General features: G+C 37.2%; 1 long non-coding RNA gene across 1 annotated transcript in view; it reads right to left on the minus strand.

Annotated features, from left to right (window-relative positions):
* LOC129646469 (uncharacterized) overlaps window positions 1-16,662 on the minus strand; it is a 270,429-nt gene that overhangs the window by 6,783 nt on the left and 246,984 nt on the right. The window contains exon 5 of the long non-coding RNA XR_008711965.1: window positions 15,606-15,788. This is a non-coding gene — a long non-coding RNA (uncharacterized LOC129646469). The remainder of the gene's footprint in view (window positions 1-15,605; window positions 15,789-16,662) is intronic.

The raw sequence follows: 16,662 nt of genomic DNA on the forward strand, positions 1-16,662 counted from the left end.
TAATCTTCCCTTAGGAAAAAAGATTGAAGATTTACAGAAGGAAGTATTTTATTATTTTAAAACTGCATTTTTAAAGAAAATAAAAGAAAAAGAAGGAAATTATATCAAACTATAAATGCCTTTTTATGGCTAACAGTTTTGTAACACTGAAATTTATGAAAGGAAAAGGGAATAAATCAGAACATAGAAAGATTTTTCAATGAGCTCACAGAAATTGCAACTCCTATATCACAAATTGCAAACTCCTAAAAAATTAAACCTGTTGAGGTGACTACAAACTGAATGGTATTAAATTCATTAGACGCTTAAGGATATTATGGATTTCTCCTGGATAACTTTTTGGGTTTTTTAGCCTAAACTCTCAAGCTACTTGTTCCAATTTTTGACAAGTTGGGATTTTAAACCTTTACAACACCAATGACAACAAAATTCTGTGTCCATTTAATTTCTTTCTCAAACTTTCAGTGACTTGTTAATGTTGAACAGGTAACTGACAACGTAATTAATTCATAATATTCCACTGTCATAAAACAGAGTTTCCTAGAGAGTAAAACCAGAGTGTAGAGTAAAGGAAGTCTCTACATACACACAAATTTCTGACATGTTGTTGAAAGGAAGAAAAGTGAATTGATTTTCCCCCAGATAGTCTCTTTTATGTTCATCCCTAGCATTTATGTAGCATAATATTAATGACAATCTTATAAATAAGATGCAATCTATAATGATTTATTAATAACCACTTTTGTAACATTTCTAACTACTGAAAAATATCAAAGTATTACCTTTATTAAGATGTTCTTCTACAGGAAAAATTTATTGCTATATTTTTATTACAATAACATCATACACAATTCTTCAGATTGCAAGTCATATAGTAATAATATTTAATATCAAAGATGATGGGTCCCAGAATGGAATTCCAGTTCCTCTAATTCCTGAGTCTGCCCTCTAAGTTTTACTCAAATAACTCAAGTAATTAAACTTGCTTCCCAGTATTTTTGAACATTTAATAAGTGAACTACTAAAGTTATCCAGTGGAGAAGGAAATGGCGAACCACTCCAGTATTCTTGCCTGAAAAACCCCATAGACATCATTGCCTGGAGGCTCACAGTGCATGGATAGCAAGAGTCAGGCACAACTTAGTGACTAAACAACAACAACAATATCATCTGGAATAATTTCAGTGATCTGGACCTCAGTACCACAATTTAGCAATGCCAGATATTAGAAAGTTTATTTCAATTATCTTCAACCAAATTTCACTTCTACACATTATATCCTCTTGTTCTGTCTTGTCTTCACCTTTTTTTGTTGTCGTCTTCTGATTTTCTTCTCCAGTACATTACACTCGCATTGTACTATTATGGCTTTTGTAAAGCATCTAATTTCACACTGAACATCCTCAACTGTAGTGCAGTCCTTGGAAGGATATGTTGCCAAGTCCTCTCACTACCTGTTTTCTTTTCCTTAGGCCCACTGTTCTTCAATGTCCCTCTTTAAAAGGGTGCCTCTATTGGGCACAACCCTCCATAAGGAGGTAATCACCAAGAATGGTAAGCCTCCTGATTTTCAGGTCCAATCTTTTTCACCTCAAAGCTCTCACATTATCTGAAAAGCCATGGCAATTAGATTATGGGATTAGCTAGAAGATGTATCATTTGCCAGACAGTATCAAATAGTATTCCTCAAAGGGCTCATCTTTTTTTTTCTTTTTGGATTATTATTCAGCCAAAGTGTATTCAGTAAAAAGAAATGTATGAGGGAAATTCTCAGAGCCAAGCGTGAGAAAGAAAGAAGGCTCTTCGTGATCCTTTACTGATGGTCCTGAAATCAACCAGAAGTCCAAAAAGTAGTGCTTTCTCTTTGGAGTCAACCAGACAAGTTTCATCACAGTGACAGAATGGAAGCCCTTCCTGATCTGTGTATATGGAAAGAACTAAATTCACCAAATTTCACTGAAATACTTGACAATCACTTTGAAAGGATACTCCCCCAAGAGCCTTTTTACTCATATTGAAACACTAAATTTCTATGACAGTGATACTGGTGTCAAAATATCTGAAACAGGTAAAAGTATTGAGTGTGATACGTGTTTGTACAGTATTTCTACTTTCCATATATCACTTCATACTAACAGGCAAGGTAGAAAGGGACTGCTGTTGGTTCTCCAGATTTAAGAGAGAAATTGAGAACTGAAATTGCTAAATACCTTTTTATATTTCACCCAGTAAATGACAGTGGAACTGAGAGAAATAAGACTGGCCTTCCAGATTAATGCATTCCAAACTTCCTCTCATGAAATGGGCTGCAGTCCATCACACTTAACCTACACTTTCCACACCTCCAGGAGGAGATATCCACAGATATACCTATTTACTTTGGCGTGAACTCAAAGAAATTAGTTTGCAAATCTGGTCTTTTCTTTGTGCATTAACTAATTTCTCCTTTCCACACATACACTTCAAGAACATCAGGTAGATCCATTTACTTCCACCCCCTCATCCCACTGCTCCTCCTAAAGTGACACATTAATTATGGCTCATTTGAAATTTTCTCTTACAAATGTAGGCTCAGATTTCAACACCTAAACAAATTATATATACACCGTGCAAGCCTGTTTGTTCCAGGTTTCTTAAAAGGAGAAAATGAATGCAGTGTATTAATCATCAAACTGATGTCCCTGATTGAAAAATAAATTATTTAAATGAGTAACACTTCGGGGTTTTTTTTAATATGCTACTTTCTAGAAAATCTCCTCAACATGTAAGGCGAAAAGAATGAAAAAAATCACTACTACCACAGTGATACATGAACAAAATTAAAGCCATGAATAGGCTACATGATCATGCTCAGTCCAAAATGCTGGGCATTACTGCCATTGGTTCTGTAGTTAATAATCAACTTTTATGGATGGTACTCCAAATTAGTTTTAAGAAGTTCTAAAAATTCAGCTTGACTACTACAGATTTAAATGAATTTCATTCTTTTCAGAGCACAAAAAACAAAGGCAACCCCTAATGTAGATTTATTTAAAAAAAAAAAAAAAAAAAAACGCTTATGTTTCTAAATACATGGAGTAGGGAAAGACATATAGAATAGCCATAGTACATATTTACCCGACCTACATTCCCTCTGATTTAACTTCAGAGCAGATTCCTCATGTTTCCCATTTTATTTAAAACCATGTTGCAGATATACCATGCATGACTAAAATTTACAGAAATAAAACTACCAATAAGATCAAATACAAGGAGAGAAAGAAAACATGAGGGGAAAACTTACCTTGAATAGAATGTAAGAAGTCTAAGTAGTCATTGAAACCACAACTTAGAGTATACATGACTCAATTTAAAAACAAACAAAAAAAAAAAAAAAAACCAGGAATATCCAGTGAGCACAATTCATTGAACTCAGCAGGTACAGAAAATGCATTCAATGATGAGACATATTAGTCAGTGGAGGGTAATTGCTTTAAAAAAAAAAAAAAAAAGACAAATTGTGTAATGATACAAATTCAAGGAAAATTTTGTTATTTAAGTAATGGTACTAAGTACAAAGGGCTTTCCTTGTGGCTCAGCTGGTAAAGAATCTGCCTGCAATGCAGGAGACCTGGGTTTGATCCCTGGGTTGGAAGATCCCCTGGAGAAGGGAAAGGCTACCCACTCCAGCATTCTGGCCTGGAAAATTCCATGGACTGTGTAGTGCATGGGATCACAAAGAATTGGACATGATTGAGAGATTTTCACTGAGTAGAAAAACACTGATAGGGCCCTGCTCATGTAGTCACTCAAGGGCATAGGCTGATGGGGGCTCTACCATGTTTTATATACAGCTACTAAGGTCACCATGAGGGTCATCCTCCTTCTAGCTAGTAGGTAAGGGGCAAAAAAATGGAAAAGAGCTTGCAGTGATTTTTAATGGGTAAGGTCTGAATAGGATTCACATTCTCTTCTACCCACATTCTATTGGTTATACCTTATCACATATCACATGATCATAATTAAACATAAGATGCTGGAAAATGTTATAGTTGTGTGATTATGAAGAATAAAAACCTATGGAGTATTTTTTTTTTTTTGAACAGCTAGCAATTTCTGTCATTGTCTGCCTTTCTGGTCACTATAGACATGTTCCGGAGAAGGCAATGGCACCCCACTCCAGTACTCTTGCCTGGAAACTCCCATGGACGGAGGAGCCTGGTGGGCTGCAGTCCATGGGGTCTCTAAGAGTTAGACACGTTCATCCTTCTTCCTACACATATAACACATTTAGTAATATCCTGGAAAAAGATAATCCATGTAAAGCCCAGGAGCCACTGCATTATTGCATTTCTCTCTATTCAAACTTGAAGTGGTTTCTTGTGGTTCTGTGAGCTATGAACCAAGAAGACACATCCTTCTTCACCCCCATATACACCTCTGCATCAATGGCAGAGTAGAAATAACTCCAATAAAGACTCCAGTTATGAAGAGAGGAAAAGAGCAGAGAGTAATCACAGATCCATAGCAATGATGAAACCTTGCTGGGTAGGCTTGGTAAAGTCACAATTCACAACTCTCTAGGAGAAGCTACTCTGCCCATTGTTCTCCATGACTGTAGCTGCAGAGTCATGACTGTATCCGAAGTGAGCACTGAAAAAGACACTCAGAGGTCAACACCGCTACTCTCCACTTCAGGCTAATCTAAGTTTTGGAAACTGAGGGTTGTTTTATAATCACAGAGTTTTGCAAGGCCAGACTTTTTGTTTCATTAGCAATACAGTCCCCTTAAAATCTTGTTGCCTTCTAATCTCTTTGGTTCCAGTCAGTTCCCTGAGTCAGTAATAATAACTTAAATTTTCTTTCCAATTTATGGCTTGGGCTTCTTTATGATTTTGTTTATTTAATTTTTTGTCTGTTTCTTAACTCATTTTGCTTTCTACATTTCATGCTTTTCTCTCAATGTAATGGCAATGAGTTTGGATCATCTAAAACAAAGCAACAAGCTTAAATGGAAGGCAACCCACTTAATGATTTTAAGATATATATTTGAGGTATAACTCAAATGCCATTCTATTCATCCATTTAAAGTAAACAATTGATTGGTTTTTAGTGTATTTACAAATATGTGCAACCTCATCACAACTTTAGAACATTTCCATCACCTCACAAAGAAACCTCATTCTCTTTAGGTACCATTACTAACTCCTCCATCCCTCTGGCTCCAAGTGAATTACTACTTTCTGTCTCTATAGATTAGCCTATTCTGCATATTTCATAAAAATGAGAGTATATGCAGTCTTTGTGATTGATGTCTCTCACCTAGTATAATATTTTTCAAGGCTACTTGGAAGCATGTATCAGTACTTTATAGATTCATTTTTATGGTTGAATAATATTCCACAGCAGAGTTATATCATATGTGTTTATCCATCCAGCAGCTGTTAAATATTTTAACTGTTTCTACCTTTTGGCTATTATAAATAATGGTACCATAAATATTAATGTACACCTTTTTCTGTGGACATATGCTTCCACTTCTTGTAATTGGAAATATTGGGTAATATGTAACTCTATATTTAACTATTTAAGGAACTTCCAGACAGTTTTCCAAAGTAGCTGTACCAATTTATATTGCCATGAAGAGTGCATGAGCATTCCAATTTCTGCACATCTTCACCAACAATTATTATCTGGCTTTTTGATTATAGCCATTCTAGCAAGTGTGAAGTGGTAGTTCATTATGGTTTTGATTTGTTTCTCTGATGACTTAAGATACCAAGCATTTTTGTATGTTTATTGGCTATTTGCATATTTCTTTGGAGAATGTCTATTTGGCTCCTTTGACAATTTTTCAGTTGAGGTCTTTTTCTTATCGAGTTGTAAGAGTCTTATATATTCCAGATTGTTGTTGCTGTTCAGTCTCTAAGTCATGTCCAACTCTTTGGAACCCATGGACTGCAACACGCCTGGTTCCCCTGTCCTTCACCGTCTCCCAGAGTTTGCTCAAATTCATGTTCATTGAGTTGGTAATGCTATCTAACCATTTCATCCTCTTGCACCTTTTGCTTTTAATCTTTCCCAGCATCAGGGTCTTTTCCAATGAGTCAATTCTTCGCATCAGGTGGCCAAAGTATTGGAGCTTCAGCTTCAGCATCATTCCTTTCAATGAATATTCAGAGTTGATTTCCTTTAGGATTGACTAGTTTGATCTCCTTGCTGTGCAAAGGACTCTCAAGAGTCTTCTCCAGAACCACAATTTGAAAGCATCAGTTCTTCGGTGCTCAGCCTTCTTTATGGTCCAACCCTCACATCTGCATGTGAACTACCAAGAAAACCATAGCTTTGACTATATGGACCTTTGTCAGCAAAGTGACGTCTCTGCTTTTTAATACTCTGTCTAGGTTTGTCATAGCTTTCTTCCAAGGAGAAAACATCTTTTAATTTTATGGCTGCAGTCACCATCCACAGTGATTTTGGAGCCCAAGAAATAAAACTGTCACTGTTTCTGCTTTTTCCTTTCCATTTGTCATGAAGTGATAGGACTAAATGCCATGATCTTAGTTTTTTGAATGTTGACTGTTAAGCCAGCTTTTTCACTTTCCTCTTTCATCCTCATCAAGAGGCTCTTTAGTTCCTCTTCACTTTTTGCCATTAGAGTGGTATCATCTGCATATCTGACATTGTTGATATTTCTCCCAGCAATCTTGATTCTAGTTTTTGATTCATCCAGCCCAGCATTTCACATTATGTACACAGAGTGTAAGTTAAATAAGCAGGATGACAATATTCAGCCTTGTCATACTCCTTTCCCAATTTTGAACCAGTTTATTTTTCTAGATACAAATTCCTATCATATATGATTTGCAATTTTTTCCCCTACTCTGTATTTTGTCTTCACTTTCTGGAAAGTTCATTTTGATGAAGTCTAAAGTTATCTATTTGTTTTGTTGTTGCCTATTCTTTTGGTGTCACTTTAATTTTTTTAACTACTTTTTAAATTATTTTTTTCTGTTATTTCTTTAAGTATTGCTTTATGGCTTGCAATATACCTCTTAACTTATCGGAAGCAGCTACAGATTTATACTAACTTAATTTCCATGAGATATGGAAATGTTACTCCTATATAGCTATATTCTCTTTCTGGGGGTATTATTCTGATACATATATTACATTTATAAATTTTGTAAGCCCAATTATACATTATATTTTATATAATTTTATATATTTTAAAGAAGATAAATGGAGGAAGAAGAGCAAGTATATATTAATAGCTTTTGCTGTTTTAACCTTCTTGTTTATCATTTCTAGTTCTCTTCATTTGTTCCTGTGAGTTTAAGTTACCATCTGGAATCATTTCCGTAACCCAGTACAGCTTTGCCCCCACCCACCTCCTTGTGCTGTATGGACAAATATATCACATTTCTATATGTTATAGACCCAGTAACACTTTACGTGCATATGGCTTTATATAATTTTTAAAGTCAGTCAAGAAAACAAATGAGAATAAATATATATTTGTACTGTTGTTTAGATTTGAACTTCTGTCTGAGGTCACTTGCTTTCAGTCTGAAGAAATCTGTTTAGTATTTCTTGCAAGTCAGGTCTGCTAAATACTGTTTCTTTTTATCTAGGAATGTCTTTATTTTGCCTTTATTTCTGAAAGATAGGTTTGCTAGATATAGGATTCCAGGCTGACAGGTTTTTATTTTGAGCTCTTGATTTTGAGAAAGAATAGAATATGTTATTCCATTACTTTCCAGCCTCCATTGTTCCTGATGAGAATTCAGCTGTAAATCTTATTGGAGTTTCCTTGTAAATAAGTCATTTTTCTCTTGTAGCTTTCAAAATGTTCTCTTTATCTTTGCATTTCAGAATTTTTACTGTGATATGTCTATTTGTAGATTTCTTTGTGTTTATCTAATTTGGGATTCATGGAGCTTCCTAGATGTGTAAACCAATGTTTGTCAATAAATACTGGAAATTTTTAGCCAATATTTCTTCAAATATTTACTCTGCTATTCTCTCTCTCTTCTCCTTCTGGTAGTTCCACTAGGTATGTGTTGCTGTGCCAATAATATTCTACATTTTTCTTAGGTACTGTTTATTTTCCTTCATTCTTTTTCTCTGTTTTTCAGATTGCATAATCTCTATCAATATAAAAGCTTGTGAGGTTTTCTTCTAGTTTCAAACCTACTATCAAGCCCTTCTAGTAATTTTTAAATTTTCAATTATTAAAAAATTTTATTGCAAATTTCCATTTAGTTATTTTTATAATTTCTCTTTCAGATATTCTATATTTGATGCATCATTATCATTATACTATCTTTTAATTTTTAATCATGTTTTTCTTTAATTCTTTGAATATATTTGTAATAGATATTTTGAAGCCTTTGACAGTTTAAGTCCACCATCTCGTTTTTATCACAATAGTTTTTATTGCTTGTTTGTTTCTGGCATAAAAGTTATATTTTCTTGAATACCTGTATGTCTCAACATTTTGTTGGAAACTAGACATTTTAGATCATATATTATAGCAAATTTAAGCATTTGGCTCTTATCTTCTTGGTCTTGTTTCTGTTATTTATTTACTTGGATATTTAGTGACTGGCTGGATTATTTTAGTAAAGTCTATCTGTTCCCATTCCCCCAGAGCAGGAAGCTTCTGTTGCTGCTAAAGGGGCAGAGTTTGCGTCTGCCTCTAGGATGCCTGGGGATGAGAGTGGTTTTCCAAGAGCTATTTTGACTATGTTTTCCTGACCAAACTGTTAAGCTCCACTAATTGCTGACTGATTGTTCTATTGTTTCCAACAATGCTCTGGGGCATCAGTTGCTTCATACTCTAAGACAATCAAGTCAGGCTCTTTGAAGAGACTGTTCTTAGGTCAGTGTTGAGATTTGTTCTGACACTAGGGGGGCTCTTCCCAGTTGTCTCTTTCTCCACTTCTCCCCAGCAAACTAGCCAGCCTACAATTTAGCCTACATCTGCAATGAATCTATCAAACACCTTTTACGACAACTTCCACTCTTTTTTAAAGTGCCCTTAGATTTGGACTCCTTGGACTCTACTGCAAATAAAGGCAATTGCTCTGGGGGAAATTTAGAGATATCAGTTCCAAGGCTTGCTTCTCCTTCCACGCCACCCCCAGATAAACCTCTGAGCCATACAGTGGGGCGGGGAGGACAAAGACATGTTCTCTCTAAACATCTCTACTTTAGGAGTTTTGCACCCAGTAGAAGATGGGAGTGGAATGCAGCAGCTCTAAATCTCCTTAATTTGCCTCTTTCAGTGTGGAAACTCCTACCCCATGAGCCAGAGCAAGTCGATCAGGGCTCAGGCTCTCAGTGGTACACCACCCAAGGTAGAGCCTCCATCCCATGAGTGGAAGCTGGAAAGGTGAAGGGGATCCATTTAGCCATGCTTGCCCAGAACTCAACTTCAACAAGATGTAGCTGGATCATGTTAAGAAATGCCGCTGACCTGTCTCTCCCAGGAAGATAGCCCTCCAACTGGAAATAGGAAAGTAAATGTAGCCCTGTACTCTTGGCTGTAGTAATATCAGATGAAGTGTGTATCTCTTTGAGATTAGAGGCAGAGGGAGTCTGCAGATCTTGGTTCAAATACCACACAATCTTAGAATTCTGAACAATTTTAATAGATTGTCTTGAATAAATGTGTCTTCATTTGCTATATGTCCCCTAGAGTCATTTTCAGAGAACTTAATCTTATTATTTTCATTTTCACTAGCTTTACAGTACTTTTGCCTGGAGAATCCCATGGATGGAGGAGCCTGGTGGGCTGTAGTCCATGGGGTTAGGGTTAGTTGGACACAACTGAATGACTTCACTTTCACTTTTCACTTTCATGCATTGGAGAAGGAAATGGCAACCCGCTCCAGTGTTCTTGCCTGGAGAATCCCAGAGACAGGGGAGCCTGGTGGGCTGCCGTCTATGGGGTCGCACAGAGTCGGACACGACTGAAGTGACTTAGCAGCAGCTTTACTGAGGAAAATATCTGAGAAGCTACTCACACTGTCATGCCAGAAATAGGATTCCCAACACCCTTAATTTTATATTTGCTATAGTAAGTTTTTTTTTTCCTTTAATTGAGAAGCATTATTAGGACTTTGACAGTCTAAGTCTTTCACCTACATTTTAGAGTTACAGAAGCAGTTAGCCTTTACATTCCTAGGAGGCCATTTATATTCACCAATCAGCCAATTCTTTCCTGAGCTCATTTCATCCTTGTAATGCCATGCCAAATGCAACAAAGAGCAACACACTAAGATTCTAGCTCTTTCTAACAACTTTTTCTAGATTAGCAAACTCAGTATATCTGCCTCCCAGGTTGTTGTAGCCAATAGTCTTACCAAATATTTAGCTACTGCATAACCTAGGTCTCCAATATCTTTCCCTTCTGCTTTTCCTTGTTTTCTGCTGTCTAACGATAGAAGTCAATATCATGTATTTTAAGTTTTTGGTATGGGAGCGATATACATCAAGATACTAATTTATGTTTTAATTACGTGAAACAAATCAGTAAAACAAATAAATCTGATTGAAATCTACTTCTTGCTCAGGTAATAGTTCTGGGCTAGAGATCAGATCAGGAGGTCAAACTTTTACTCAAACTAATATTGAGATTATAAAATAAAGAAACTATCAATGCTTTGTGAATGATATGTAGGACATTTCTCAGGGAACACACAGCCTAAAAGACATTTTTATCTTACTATAACAATTATATCTATATATATACAGAGACTTCTGTGGGCCATTACAGACACAAAGCATTATTAGGTTGAAGCTTTTTTTAGAGGTAGTTTGCAAGCATGTTGAAAGGAGCATTTACTGGACATGCTAACATTAAAAAGGAACTTTATATCCTAACATCTTCTGCATTTCACTCATTTGTGGGAGATGTATCTAGAGAGAAAATATACCAGTTCCCCAATTCCCATATTTTCAGAGAGAGGTAGAATTTCTACTCTACTACATATAAGGGAAAATTAATAAAGGAAGTGTCATTTTCAGCTTCTCTCTACTCCCACTCTGTTTCATGGCTGAATTGTGTCCCCTCCTCCCAATTCATATGTTGAAGCCCTAAATCCCAGTATCTTAGAATATGACTGTATCTGGAGATAAGGCTCCCATAGAGGTAATTAAGATAAAGTGGGGTCATATGCAAGGGTTGGGGGGAACATCTAGTCCAGTATGGCTGATGTCCTTATAAGAAGAGAATAAACCACAGAAAACATGGAGACCTAGGTACAACCATATGAGGACACAGCTAGCTGCAAACCATGGAAGGACCTCAGGTAATCCCAACTCTACTATCTTCTTGATCTCAGGCTTCTAGCCTCCAGAGAACTGTGGGAAAATAAATTTATGTTCTTTAAGCCACCCCATCTGTGGTATTTTGTTATGGAAGACCCAGAAAACTAACACCTGGTAAAAGGGTAGCATATAACTAAGTTTAGGAGAAGTAACAGGGCATGCTTGAAACCTTCCAACAGTAAACAGTAGCCAGTGAGCAAGGATTATTCATTCATCCAGAAGATAGCTATAGAATAAGTACTGCAGATGGGTACTAAGTTCAGTTCAGTTCAGTTCAGTCGCTCAGTCGTATCCGACTCTTTGCGACCCCATGAATCGCAGCATGCCAGGCCTCCCTGTCCATCACCAACTCCCGGAGGTCACCCAGACTCACGCCCATCGAGTCAGTGATGCCATCCAGCCATCTCATCCTTTGTCATCCCCTTCTCCTCCTGCCCCCAATCCCTCCCAGCATCAGAGTATTTTCCAATGAGTCAACTCTTCACATGAGGTGGCCAAAGTACTGGAGTTTCAGCTTCAGCATCATTCCTTCCAAAGAAATTCCAGGGCTGATCTCCTTGCAGTCCAAGGGACTCTCAAGAGTCTTCTCCAATACCACAGTTCAAAAGCATCAATTCTTTGGCACTCAACTTTTTTCACAGTCCAACTCTCACAACCATACATGACCACAGGAAAAACCATAGCCTTGACTAGATGGACCTTTGTTGGCAAAGTAATGCCTCTGCTTTTGAATATGCTATCTAGGTTGGTCATAACTTTCCTTCCAAGGAGTAAGCGTCTTTTAATTTCATGGCTGCAGTCACCATCTGCAGTGATTTTGGAGCCCCCCCAGAAATAAAGTCTGACACTGTTTCCACTGTTTCCCCATCTATTTCCCATGAAGTGGTGGGACCAGATGCCGTGATCTTCGTTTTCTGAATGTTGAGCTTTAAGCCAACTTTTTCACTCCCCACTTTCACTTTCATCAAGAGGCTTTTTAGCTCCTCTTCACTTTCTGCCATAAGGGTGGTGTCATCTGCATATCTGAGGTTATTGATATTTCTCCCGGCAATCTTGATTCCAGCTTGTGCTTCTTCCAGCCCAGTGTTTCTCATGATGTACTCTGCATATAAGTTCAATAAACAGGGTGACAATATACAGCCTTGACATATTCCTTCTCCTATTTAGAACCAGTCTGTTGTTCCATGTCCAGTTCTAACTGTTGCTTCCTGACCTGCATACAGATTTCTCAAGAGGCAGATCAGGTGGTCTGGTATTCCCATCTCTTGAAGAATTTTCCACAGTTTGTTGTGATCCACACAGTCAAAGGCTTTGGCACAGTCAATAAAGCAGAAATAGATGTTTTTCTGGAACTCTCTTGTTTTTTCCATGATCCAGCAGATGTTGGCAATTTGATCTCTGGTTCCTCTGCCTTTTCTAAAGCCACCTTGAACACCAGGAATTCACAGTTCACGTATTGCTGAAGCCTGGCTTGGAGAATTTTGAGCATTACTTCTAATTCAGTAGTAAAACATTCTGATATGATCCCTGACTGCAAGAAACTTAAAGTCTAATGGAGAGAAAAAATGGAGAAACTGTGTACTCAAGACACCCCTGAATATGATGAAAAGCCAGGTTGCCTGGTTCTTCCTAGAGAATTCTGGAGAGATGATATCCACACTGGTTTACATTGGATGGTGGGGAGTATCTGGGGGAAAATGGATTGGGTCAAAGCAGCCAGCCAAATGTATTTTCTCATCTGCTGACCAGATTCTTTTGACCCTATACTGTTGAGGGGCAGCTTACCCTTGGATGGTAATTTATTTTGAACAGATGGAACAGGGCTTGGAGATGAACCACAGGGACAATTTCTGACTAAAGTTTCTCCAGTTTTCCAATAAGGAGTGGCTTATAGCTTTCACCAAACCCATACTGGTTAACTGAAGTATACAAAAAATACTACTAATAAATAAAGCACACTCTAAATACCCTGTAGTTAAAGCTAACACCATTCAGTAATTGTATATAGTTTAGTTCAGAGTATGGATGCTATAACAGTTATGAGGAAAGCACAGGTTTTGGAACTGGATTCAACGTAAGATGAAATATACGTGTAATGAGTACTACTGAGGTGCCAACTATTTCTAGGTACTAAGAAAGAGGGTAATGAGAGGAGGAGGGAAAAGACATGGCTCCTGCCCTCATCAACTTGTGCAAGTTATTTAGTTTCTCTGAATCTATGTTCTTATATGGTAACTGAGGATCAAGAAAGCTATTCTGGATAGCTCTTATAAAGAGAAAATTTTTATTAAAGGGGCATTTAAAAGCACTTTGCCCAGTGCCTGGCAAATAACTATCTGTTGAATGTTATTCCTTTTCACTTCTATCTTTGCTCTCTGCAAAAAATACAAAGTAAAAAGAATCCCTTTGGATATTATTCAAATGCATTACCAAATATCATAATCTTCATAGTCAAATTCTAAGGCTTAGAGAAAGATGACTGAATGAGTTTGGATCTTGTTTGAGTAAATCAGCTCTTGCATCATCCTGGTTACAACATTTTAGGATTTGAAGTATATTCTAGAGGGTGAGTGTGAGCTCAGTGGCTTCAATTGTGTCCAATTCTTTGCAACTCCATGGACTGTAGCCCACCAGGGTCCTATATCCATGAGATTTTCCAAGCAAGGATATTGGAGTGGGTTGCCATTCCCTTCTCTAGGGGATCTTCCTGGCCCAGGAATTGAACCTGCATCTTCTGAATTGAAAGGCAGATTCTTTACCACTGAGCCACCTGGAAGCCCTCTATTTCTTCTCTGTTTTGCTAATTTTCTCATCTTTTCTTTATAGTGTTGGGCTCAGAACAAAGAGTAAAATCATTTGTTAAAATAGAATAGAAAAAAGGAAACCACAAAGAATAATCTACAGGCAGTGGAAATAAAAATAATTCATTCTCTTAAAGCACTAAGAATGATTTTATATTTTTTCATGGAGAATATACTAACATATATATTCAGTAAGATATAACTATCTCCCTTTTTACTAGGAAAAGTTAAAAACAATACAAGACAGGAAAAGAAAAGGAAAGTGAAGTTGCTCAGTCATGTCTGACTCTTTGAGACCCCATGGACTGTAACCTACCAGGCTCCTCCATCCATGGGATTTTCCAGGCAAGGGTACTGGAGTGGGTTGCCCTTTCCTTCTCCAGGGGAATCTTCAGCAATCGAACCCGGGTCTCCCACATTGCAGGCAGATGCTTTACCATCTGAGCCACCAGGGAGACTATACAAGACAAAGGGTGAATAAATCTCACGAGCTTCAAAATGGTACTGAAAGTATTCAATAGTAGAGAACAGGGACAGGGGAGCCTGGTGGGCTGCTATCTATGGGGTCACATAGAGTCGGACATGACTGAAGTGACTTAACATAGCATAGCATAAACATATCATATGGTGTGTATTATCTCTATTGTATTGAGTCAGACTCTCCATGTACCCAGTTGACAGATTGGTTCAGCCCCCTAGGAAGAACTATTCCTTCCTTTTCACAACTTTCACAGACTCTAGTTTACTTAGTCATAATCTCAAAAGTTTTTGATTGGTGCACTGTGCCCTGAAATCATATTCTCCAATATATAATTATAAAGTCAATCATTTGCAGACTATAAAGCCAACACATCCTTATATTTTATCTTTGTCATTCCTTCCCTCCAGCTAGTCCACATTCCATGAATCAGAAGTATTTTGATTCATGATAGCTTTCTCAATGGACATCCTGCTTTTATTCTAATCCCAAATTTCCCCTAAACGTCTTTTCTAAATCTGCTCCTTTTATTTTTTGCACTTGAAGCAGGCTGTAATTAGATCTAATTAATTTCTATCCATTATGCTGGTCAGTTATTTATTTTATTCTATGCTGTGTCCAATGCTAAGCTCTTTAGGGACTGCCAAGAAACAAAGCAGGAGTGTGAGTTCTACACTTAGATATAAAACCATACAATATCAAGTAATATCCTCATTTTTTCCTCTATACTTTTCATATTTGTACATAAATTTATATTCCTTTCATTAAACTGCTAAAAAAAAAAAAAACTTTTGTCTTTAACTCACTTGGCTGTATATAAAGTATCCATAGCTGTGGTACATAATGAAACCACCCTCTATTTAGAGATCCCTGAAAAATCTACATGCAGGGGAGTTCATTTAAGACAGAACATTCACACAATTTGAACACAGTGTTAAGAATATAATAATCAGAGAACAATCTTCTGGGTAATACCAAAGTTTACTTAAATAGATTGATAACATACTCACCAAAAAAATAGCAGGCTCAGTTTTTACAGTTTGTTCCCTTCTGAATGACTTTCCCACCAAGTGAGATGGTACAATTACTGGTCTTCACTGTAAATGCCTGGACCCCCTGATGGGCTCTGATAGGAAATCATCCAATAAGAGCAATGGCATTTCTCTTCATATTGCAGCGCATAGTTTTTGTGGCTGTCAGAAAAACATACACAGTTCATTAAAATCAAGGGGAAAAAGGAGGTACATATAGAGAAAACAATGTTTTAAAAAGCTCATGATTGTTTTCTCCACCCTTAATTTTTCTGTTTTCCAAGCAGACCTCTTTGCAAACCCATTTCTCGATGCCCACTGATAAGCTTGGACAATTGAAAAGTCTTAATCAGAAGTAACTGGTCCCACAAAACCCAACAAGATTTCTGTAGCAACAGCTATGACCTTTCGCTTTTTCTTTCTGGTTTCAAAGCTGCCTTTAGTGGTCATTCAAATCATGAAAGTGTTAAGTGGGAATAGTCGTAAATCAGCTTTTTTAAAGTCTGCTGCCAGCATGAACTCTGTATGTTTAAAAGGGGAGGGGGAGATTTAAGGCCACATTCAAGAGGACTTTAGAGCTGTTAAAGCCAGCTTTCTGGGGATCTGGTAAGTCTACAACATGATGGTCTTTTTTAAAAACCTACTTGTCCAAATATAGAGCAAATCCAGATGGCACAGGAGGCTCAATGGTAAAGAATATGCCTGTCAATGCAGGGGATGCAGAGACGCAGGTTCAATCCCTGGGTCAGGAATGGCAACTCACTCCAATACTCTTGCCTGGAAAATTCTATGGACAAAGAAATTTGGCAGGTGACAGTCCATGGGTTTTCAAGGAGTCGGACACAAATGAGCAACTGAGCACACCACAGCCATGCAAATAAATTTAGAAATAATTTTTCAAGTAAATTCGGCCAAATGAGTAGTTTAGTAATGGGGCATATCTAAAACAATTGTTTATTTAAATGAAGTCTGCTTTTCTGGAGGACACATTTTATATTATAGCATGCCTCAGCCAGTATAAGTAAAGAGCCAGATT

The sequence above is a fragment of the Bubalus kerabau genome, chromosome 3 (assembly GCF_029407905.1).
Source record: "Bubalus kerabau isolate K-KA32 ecotype Philippines breed swamp buffalo chromosome 3, PCC_UOA_SB_1v2, whole genome shotgun sequence".
Taxonomy (NCBI): domain Eukaryota; kingdom Metazoa; phylum Chordata; class Mammalia; order Artiodactyla; family Bovidae; genus Bubalus; species Bubalus kerabau.